Genomic DNA, 10000 nt, shown 5'->3' on the forward strand with positions numbered 1-10000 from the left:
GACCCGTGCTCGACCGCCGTTGGCACGGAACCCTTCTCCACTTCGGTCTTCGAAGGTCTCGTTCGAATATTTGCTACTACCACCGAGATCTGCACCCGCGGTCGGCTCCACCCGGGCTCGCGGCCCTAGGCTTCCGTGCTCGCCGCGGCGCCCTCCTACTCGTCGCGGCATCGTTTCGGCGCGAAAGTTCATCGCTCCTCGCCGCGACGGTCCGGCATCGGTCCGTCGCTCCAGCGCCATCCATTTTCGGGGCCGGTCGATTCGGCAGGTGAGTTGTTACACACTCCTTAGCGGATTCCGACTTCCGTGGCCACCGTCCTGCTGTCTATATCGACCGACACCCTTTCGGGGATCTCATGGGCGTCGCGTTAGGCCACCTTAGCCGGACGTTTGGTTCATCCCACAGCGCCAGTTCTGCTTACCAAAAGTGGGCCCACTTGGCACTCGCATTCGAGGTGACCAACCGCCCAGCGAAGCGTGCTGGCGGCGGCGGCCGGATGGGTCGGCTCCGTCGTTCGGGAGAGTCGGCCCGTTCCACCCGTTCCGAGTTCGAGAGTAGGTCGAGGCCGTGAACGGCCCCCGGGGCCTCCAATCGTTCGCTTTACCGGATGGAATTGCGACGATCGAGCGCCAGCTATCCTGAGGGAAACTTCGGAGGGAACCAGCTACTAGACGGCTCGATTGGTCTTTCGCCCCTACACCCGGTTCCGACGATCGATTTGCACGTCAGAGGCGCTTCGGACTTCCACCAGAGTTTCCTCTGGCTTCATCCCGACCGGGCGTGGATCGCCATCTTTCGGGTCCCTGGTCGCTCGCTACGCCAGAGTCGGCCGAGTCGTACTCGGAAAAAGGGGAAACCGACCCGGGGGTGATGCGCCCGCGCGCAGCGCCTAAACTCGACGACAAAATAGGACTAGTTCAAGCCGCGGGATCTCACCGATGGGCGGAAGGAGGATATGGAAGCTGGCGCCCGGCAATTCCCCTTTTTGGATGATGCGCCGGTCCCCTCTCGGGGAGGAGGGAAAAACAACCGCACGTCAGCCACGAGCCTTCCCTCTCCTATCTCTCTCGGGAAGAGAGAAAAAAGGAAAAGTTGCGGGCACCGCAGCAGCGACGGCGGAAGGCCGAAAACGCCGCGCCGGCGGGATCGGGCACGGCTCGGAGGCGGGTGAGGCGAGGAGAAGACGACGGCACGAGACCGACGACACCCCCCGACGACCCCCGGACGACTTTGCCACGACACCTCTCCCGATCGACGCCCTCCTACACGCTCTCTCGCTTTCGCTTCGCCTTCGGGGTTAGTCAGAGGTGGCCCCTACGACTCGCGAACGGCCAGGACTCCTCGGTCCGTGTTTCAAGACGGGTCGGGTGGGTTGCCGATGCACGTCGCTGACCCGGGGTGGCGGGCGGCTCGAGTAAAAAAGCGTCGCCGAGCGACCTCTCCGGAAACGGAAACGGGCGCGGGCGGGGTTGCCCCCGACAAGAACCCGAAACGTCGGCGAGGTGCGTGACGGCGAGGCCGCGCCAGTCCTATCCCGCCTCTCATCGCGCACGCGCCCGAGACGGTGGGGCGCCTAAGGAGCGACACACAGAGTGCGTCGCCCGCACGCGACTTCCGGCGGGATCAAAACGGACCGGCTCGCCACGTGTAACGGATCGTGTCAGATTTCCTCCGTTCCCGGCAGAAAGGGGCAGTTACGTTCGCGGGCCCGACGGCCGGTGGCCCCCGACTTCACAAGGTGGGAAGACGGGGGTTTTCAGGGTGATGAAACGCCTGCCGCCTACGGAAAAAAACCCGCGTGTTCGACCTGCACGCCGGGAACGGGTCGCGACGACGGACCGGAGGGGAAGTGCGTCCGGTGCCGGCCGCGCGGAGGTCGCGCCGAAGCGCCCGCGCCATGATTACGCCGAGCGATGATGAAGGGGACGGGTGCAGCGGAGTCGCGCGCGGATGGGAGCAGGAGGAAAGAAGAAGCGGCGGCGACGGATGCGGCGGGTTAGGGCCCGGCGGCAGCAGCGATCGAGAGGACGAGTCCCCTCCGTCGCAGCCAACCGACGCAGCCACCTACCGACGCCGCGGTCGTCACCACGTTTCCCTTCCCGCTATCCACGCGGCCCGTCTCCTTCGTCGGCGACGCGGGCACAAAAGCTGGAACCGCGGGGAACGAGTCCCCCGCGGACACGACGAACGACGACCTGTGCCGCGACGGCCTCTCTTTCAAGAACACACATCGAGTTTGGGCTCGAGCCTAGGCAGCACCGGACTGAGTCCCCCCGCGATCGCGGTGAGCGGTCCCACCCGTTTACCCCTGGGCGGTTTCACGTTCTCTTGAACTCTCTCTCCAAAGTTCTTTTCAACTTTCCCTCACGGTACTTGTCGACTATCGGACTCGTCCCGGTATTTAGCCTTGGATGGAGCTTACCACCCGATTTGGGCTGCGTTCCCAAGCAACCCGACTCTCGGATCGAAGGCCGTCGCTCGCCGTCCGCACCGAATGGGCCTGGCACCCGCCGCGGGCGGCCCCGATCGAGGGAACTCCGAACTATGCGAGACGAAAACGAACGGCTGCCTTCGACCCATGCGCCACACGTCCCGAAGCCTTTAACTTGCGACGGGATTCGGCGTTGGGCTTCTCCCGGTTCACTCGCCGTTACTAAGGGAATCCCGGTTGGTTTCTTTTCCTCCGCTTAGCGATATGCTTAAGTTCAGCGGGGTCGTCTCGTCCGAGCCGAGGGCGGCGGTTTTTAGTAGAGTGTGGTGTTTGGAGGAGAGGAATCTCGATCGGTACCCTCCGTGTGACGACGGCTGGCCGATATAGCGCCCGTCCGACCGAAAATGAAGAAGCCAACAATTAAAAAAAGCGTGGGGTCCTCCCCATCCGACGTTGCGTTGCCTACGACGCGGCCACCTTTTTACGGTGCGACGGCCGTGCTCGTCGCGCTGCTCGAGGCGTCGCTGAGAGACACCTTCATGAGGCAGAGAGCGAGACGAGCAGGCGGCGCTTACGTCGGCAGTCGGTTAGGTCGGTACTTTTTTTTTGGTCTCCCTTCGGCTGCTTTCGGACAGACTCCTCCTGCTCCTCCTCCACAGTGTTTCTTCACGCGGTCGAAAAGGGAAAAGACTCCGCGGTCTGCCAGCGGGAGACGAAGGAGGAGGCCGGAGAGGGTTTTAAAAAAAAAAAAGACATTGAAAGGAGTCAATTCTTTTTTTATTTTTCTTCCCCCTCGTCACTCGCTCCTGCGACGTCCCGGTTACCACCGTGCCGAGGACCGGGCGGGCACGGGGACGGCAAGATGTCGTTTCGTTAACGGAGAAAGACATGTAACGTTCCGCCTCTCGACCGGACGTGGCCCCGAGACAAGGGATCTCGGGGCCGCAATGTGCGTTCGAGGTGTCGATGTTCACTGAGTCCTGCAATTCGCATCAGTTATCGCGGCTGGCCGCGCTCTTCATCGACGGACGAGCCGAGTGATCCCCCGTCCAGGGTTCAGCACTTGGTTTTTTTTATATTAGTTTTTGTTTATATAGATTTAGTAGTGTGCGAGGAGGTCTGTGCGAGGAGGCGTGACGGCATTGCAATGTCGCGAGTAGTTTGTTTTTTTAGCTAGCGGCGGTGGCACAGCGGCTGCAAAAAAACAAAAAAAACGATAAAGCGGCGACAAGGCAAAGAAGAAGCGGCCATCACTTGCGGTGGGCGAAAAAACAAACAGGTGGTAAGACGCGGAAGCAAGCAAGAAGAGCTGGGGCTTTAAAAACCTCCGCGTCACCACAAATCTATCTCTCGCTCCGCCTTTTATAGGTTTGTTTGCGCGCATTCGAGGCGTTGACGCCGACAGACAGAGGAGGTAGGCCGGAAAACAACAAACCAGTCTCGAACGGGAAAACGGTAATGATCCTTCCGCAGGTTCACCTACGGAAACCTTGTTACGACTTTTACTTCCTCTAAACGATCGGGTTCGGTCGTCTTCTCCAGGCATCGAACGCCGAGGCGTAGATGCACGAGTGTCGTGACGGACACGTCGCGCACTGCCCGGCGGCGTCGTCGGCCAGATCCGAGGACCTCACCGGACCGTTCGATCGGTAGTAGCGACGGGGCGGTGTGTACAAAGGGCAGGGACGTGATCGACGCGGGCTGTTGACCCGCGCCTACCGGGAATTCCTCGTTCACGGGGTTGGTTACAGGCCCCGATCCCTATCACGGGAGGTGGTTCAGAGGTTTCCCAACCCTCTCGGGCCGGGGCGAAGTCCCCGCTGATACCTCCAGTGTAGCGCGCGTGCGGCCCCGGACATCTAAGGGCATCACAGACCTGTTATCGCTCCGCCTCGTGTGGCTTTCTGCCACCCGTCCCTCTAAGAAGTGCGTGAGAAAACCGACCCGGACCCGAGCGCCACGGAGGACGCCGAGCCCGCCGTAAAAATCACTGACATCGGCGCACTAGTTAGCAGGCCGGAGTCTCGTTCGTTATCGGAATCAACCAGACGGATCGCTCCACCAACTAAGAACGGCCATGCACCACCACCCACCGAATCGAGAAAGAGCTATCGATCTGTCAATCCTACCGGTGTCCGGACCGGGTGAGTTTTCCCGTGTTGAGTCAAATTAAGCCGCAGGCTCCACTCCTGGTGGTGCCCTTCCGTCAATTCCTTTAAGTTTCAGCTTTGCAACCATACTCCCCCCGGAACCGAACTCTGGTTTCCCGCAGGCTACCCGCCGGGTCATGGAAGCGAACGCCGGCGGATCGCCGGTCGCATCGTTTACGGTCGGAACTACGACGGTATCTGATCGTCTTCGAACCTCCGACTTTCGCTCTTGATCGAGGAAAACGTGCTTGCCACACGCCATCGCTGCAGTTCGTCTTGCGACGATCCAAGAATTTCACCTCTAACGTCGCAATACGAGTGGCCCCGACCGCTCCCTTCGATCATTGCCTCGCCGTAGACGGAGACCGACAGACGTAGACGAGGCCCTCTTCCATCATTCCATGCTTATCGTATGCAAGCTTGAACAGCCCGCTCTGAGCACTCTAATTTTTTCAAAGTGAACGTACCGGCCGCCGCGGACACTCGGTTAAGAGCACCCTTGGAGGAGAAACCGCCGACCGCAACACGCGCGCAGACAAGACACGAAGCAGGGACTCGGAGCGGACCGGGGGGTTCAAAAAAAAAGAGGAACGCGCGGAAAGGGAGAGGGAGAGAAGCGCGGGGGTCAGAGTGCGGGGATGCGAATGAACGCACCCAAACACACACACGTAGCACCCCCCGTTAGACTACTCCCGGAACCGAACCGACGACCACTTGTTTTTTTTTTTCCCGGATCCCGATCACGACCTCCTCGTCCACCTCGCCGGCAGGACCGCGTGGCGGGTATGCTAGCGGTTGACACCGGCGGAAAGGGCCGGGAATGCGAACGGACGACCAAAGTCAACGACGGACGATGGCGCCGCCGCCCCGGGGCCGCTTGCGCGACCACGAACCCGAGTTCGGACTACGAGCTTTTTAACCGCAACAACTTTAATATACGCTACCGGAGCTGGAATTACCGCGGCTGCTGGCACCAGACTTGCCCTCCGGTTGGTCCTCGTTAACGGATTTGAAGTGTACTCATTCCGATCGCGGGGCCTCGACAGAGTCCCGCGTCGTTATTTTTCGTCACTACCTCCCCGTGCCGGGAGTGGGTAATTTGCGCGCCTGCTGCCTTCCTTGGATGTGGTAGCCGTTTCGCATGCTCCCTCTCCGGAATCGAACCCCGATTCCCCGTTACCCGTAGTAACCACGGTAGGCACTTAACCGACCGTCGACAGTTGATAGGGCGGACCCTCGAGAGACCCGTCGCCGGGCGTGAAAGCTCGTGCGATCGACCAGTGAGTTATCCAGAGTCACCAAAGCGGAGCGCGCCGCCCTATGAGCCCCGCCACCGAACGGACCCGCGAGCGGGAACGCCGACGACGGGAGGACGGAATGACGCGCATCGGTCTCAGTCTAATATGTAGCTGCCGCGACCCGGAACGGCCGACGCGGGTGCCAGCGCGCGAGGCGTGGCGACGACGGCGCGCCGACCGATCGCGGCCTGTGTCACATGTATTTGCTCTAGAATTGCCACAGTTATCCATCGCCTCCGAGGAGGAATACGGTCCCGAGGATTAGGTCCGGTTCCTGAGCCATTCGCGGTTTCGCCCGTTCTAATGCGTGGCGTGAACTTACACTTGCATGGCTTAAGCTTTGAGAGACAAGCATATGACTACTGGCAGGATCAACCAGGTATCGTTGGAATTTGGACTTTGTTTCGACAGAACGACAGACCGACCGACCGACCGACCGACATAAGACAGACAACTACAACGACGGGCACGTGTTTATTTATTTTTCGAGGGGGTTCGCCGTCAGAAGAAGCGCGCTGCCGCGCTGATGGCCTCTTTTTTGTTTCTCCCCTGACTTGGACCGAGACCGAGACTCAAAGAACGAAAGCGACCAACGTCGACAACAACAACGACAACGGCACCCCTTGACAGCGATACATACGACAAACGACAAGCAGCACGACGGCAGTGCACACGGACATCGAGGGTCAAGGTGCAGACTGAACTCGCCGAGGTCGTCGTCATCGTGGTCGCCATCGATTCCGTCTCGTCGTCGTCGTCGTCAACGTCCACGTCACAGCCGGCCGAGAAGAGAGAACAGACGACAGCGTCGACAACAACAACATCGACAACGGCACCCTTGACAGCGATACATACGACAAACGACAAACAGCACGACGGCAGTGCACACGGACATCGGAGGTCAAGGTGCAGACTGGAATCGTCGAGGTCGTCGTCATCGTGGTCGCCATCGATGCCGTCTCGTCGTCGTCGTCGTCGTCTTCGTCGTCGTCGTCGTCATCAACGTACCAACCGACCGAGACGAGAGAGCAAGCAACAACGTCGACAACAACAACGACAACGGCACCCTTGACAGCGATACATACGACAAACGACAAACAGCACGACGGCAGTGCACACGGACATCGGAGGTCAAGGTGCAGACTGAACTCGTCGAGGTCGTCGTCATCGTGGTCGCCATCGATGCCGTCTCGTCGTCGTCGTCGTCTCCGTCGTCGTCGTCGTCGCGCCAACGTCAACGTCAACATCACAGCCGTCATCGGGGAGGAGCTGGACCAGGGCAGCGGCGGCGTAAATTTTCCGTCACCTTCGTCGTCGCCTTCGTCGACCGACCGACCGACCGGCGTCGTGTTCGTGCTCGGAAAACGAGGAGAGACAACGTGCACATGGCGCGTTCTCGCAAGCGGCTCCTCGGTCCGATTTTTTTGGGCGGCTTTTTCGAGCTTTTTTTTTTTTTTCTCACCCTTTCGTCCGTGCGACGGCGAACGTTAGGGGAAAAAAAAAAAAAAAAAAAAAAACGACAACAACGCGGCGGACCGGGCGAACAACATCGTCGACACACACGACATTGACGACCGGTCCCCCTTTTCACAATCGCATCGAGATAAAAACGAACGAGTCCGATTCGAGCACCGAGTCGCGAGCGGGAGGACTGTCGGTGCAAGTATCGATCACTGACGTGAGCGCTTCGCCGGACAGAGGATGGCTCATCCGGCAGCCGTGCAAATCGACGGTATGGGAAGAACGAACAAGAAGAGCAACGACTTGATCGGCGGCTTGGGAACTGCGGACGGTGAAAACGGGTTAATCGACTGCGACCACGACTGCTCGATCGATCTTCTTTGGCGCTAACAAAGGTGGAGGTGGCGCAAGAAGGGACTAGCGCTATCACCGTCCACGTATCAGAAGATGCGGCGGCAGACGTCGACGCTTATGCGTTGTCGGACGAGAAGTCGCTGCAGCACGTGTACCGCGAGCGGGACGTCCAAGGTTTTGCCAGACGGAAAGAAATCGGGTGTCAGCGAACGTTCACACGGCTGTGAGATCGGACGCTGACAGGAGTAGGAGGCGGCAGGCAGGCGGCGGTTACGGCGGCGGCGCCTGCTGCTGCTCATCCTCCTGTTTTGCTGCGGCGACTTCCAGGACGGGAGAGCATCGAACAACGTACGTATGGTTACAAGGGGATCAGGATCTACATAGTGCATCCCCCGCGGCTATTTTTGTTTGTTTGTTCGCTCGTTCGTTAATTCGTTCGTTCGTTCGTTCGTTCGTTACAATGTACGTTTTTCCGTTCGACGGCGGCAGAGAGCGGCGGCGTTTCTCCCTAATCCGGAGGATTTATCGGTCGCACAGCGATGGGTCGTTCGGCCGATCATCGAAAGATTCGCAGGTAGTGGTTGAATGGCAGAACGGCAGCAACAACAGCGGCGGCTGAGAGCGGCGAACGCTGAGGCGGAAGCAGAAGCTGCAGCAAACGTATCGGCTAAACATGGTGGACATAGATATGGCTGACGACGCGGGTACCACGACGACTATGGAACCAGGAAAAGGAGCCGTTAGTTGTTCCAACATATCGTTCGACACGTCGAGCAGCCCTAGGTCCACGGAGAAGCACACACACGTACCACGTATTATAACCTAACGACGATGAGCGGGCGCACGGTTGGCAGGAACGAAGGCGGGCGGATCAAAACAAGTTGGAGCGCGGCGACAGCGATAACGGTGACAGCCCTAGGCGGCGGAGATGCCACTTTCTGACGCCTTTGCGACAAGCCCGTAGAGACGTTCCGGACCACCACGAGGCAAAGAGTCGCTGCTCCGACGAACCGACACACCAAAGTGTGCTTCCTACCGAACATGTTTTATAAAACTTTCAAACTGGAAAACCCCAGAAATGGTGTTGGTATTCGTCCAGACCACCTCCGACACCTGAAAATGGTGGTCAAAAAAAACGTCGATTATACGAAGCGACATTTCTGGTCGGCGATTTTCCAGTTTTACGCCTACTGCCACATGGGGATGTCGGTAGGCGTCGCAAAGTGCCTTCTCGACGCCTAGGCACACCAGGACTTTGTCATTTTTTTCCCCCTCGACATTCCTGTCCGGTCTATTCGATTTTACACCTACCGCCATGTGGGGTGGCAGTAGGCGTCGAAAAGTGCCTTCTCGACCGCTAGCGACACCACTACTTTATCGAGCTCTGGAGGCCCGCACACCGACCCGGGGGCCGCGGAGTCGACCCCGGGGGCCTCCTGGCGTCGCCGCCGCTCACTTGGACGCCTTCCGCAACCTGTGTCCCGCTCGGGGCCGCCGGGAGCCTCGCCGACCTGACCGGTGTCGGTAGGCGTCTGGAAGCGCCCGGCCGACCTGGACGAGGTCCCCCTGGCCCCCGGGGGACACCCCTTAGTTGGATGGGGGTGCTGTCCCGGGCACACATGCAACCCGCGGCCGCCTACCGACAGCCCCCTTCGCTCGATCGCTACTCCTTTCCAACATATGTCGGAGAAGCCGGGCGGTTGTGAAACCCCAGAAATGGTGTTGGTATTCGTCCAGACCCACCTCCGACACCTGAAAATGGTGGTCAAAAAAAACGTCGATTATACGAAGCGACATTTCTGGTCGGCGATTTTCCAGTTTTGCGCCTACCGCCATGTGGGGGTGGCAGTAGGCGTCGAAAAGTGCCTTCTCGACCGCTAGCGACACCACTACTTTATCGAGCTCTGGAGGCCCGCACACCGACCGGGGGCCGCGGAGTCGACCCCGGGGGCCTCCCTGGCGTCGCCGCCGCTCACTTGGACGCCTTCCGCAACCTGTGGTCCCGCTCGGGGCCGCCGGGAGCCTCGCCGACCTGACCGGTGTCGGTAGGCGTCTGGAAGCGCCGGCCGACCTGGACGAGGTCCCCTGGCCCCCGGGGACACCCCTTAGTTGGATGGGGGTGCTGTCCCGGGCACACATGCAACCCGCGGCCGCCTACCGACAGCCCCCTTCGCTCGATCGCTACTCCTTTCCAACATATGTCGGAGAAGCCGGGCGGTTGTGAAACCCCAGAAATGGTGTTGGTATTCGTCCAGACCCACCTCCGACACCTGAAAATGGTGGTCAAAAAAAACGTCGATTATAC

The 10000-nt window shown here is 59.8% G+C and overlaps 1 non-coding gene and 2 pseudogenes across 1 annotated transcript; all 3 read right to left on the reverse strand.

Annotated features, from left to right (window-relative positions):
• The window catches only part of LOC145274433 (large subunit ribosomal RNA), a 5227-nt pseudogene extending 2489 nt beyond the window's left edge, over nucleotides 1–2738 (reverse strand).
• A 593-nt stretch (nucleotides 2739–3331) lies between these two features.
• On the reverse strand, nucleotides 3332–3489 carry LOC145274420 (5.8S ribosomal RNA). The gene has a single exon (XR_013866661.1). It is a non-coding gene; the product is annotated as a 5.8S ribosomal RNA (ribosomal RNA).
• A 399-nt stretch (nucleotides 3490–3888) lies between these two features.
• Nucleotides 3889–6262, reverse strand: LOC145274418 (small subunit ribosomal RNA; annotated as a pseudogene).
• Nucleotides 6263–10000: the final 3738 nt, after the last annotated feature.

This window comes from Euprymna scolopes, unplaced genomic scaffold, assembly GCF_053919585.1.
Source record: "Euprymna scolopes isolate OS-2025 unplaced genomic scaffold, ASM5391958v1 sca38, whole genome shotgun sequence".
Classification (NCBI taxonomy): domain Eukaryota; kingdom Metazoa; phylum Mollusca; class Cephalopoda; order Sepiida; family Sepiolidae; genus Euprymna; species Euprymna scolopes.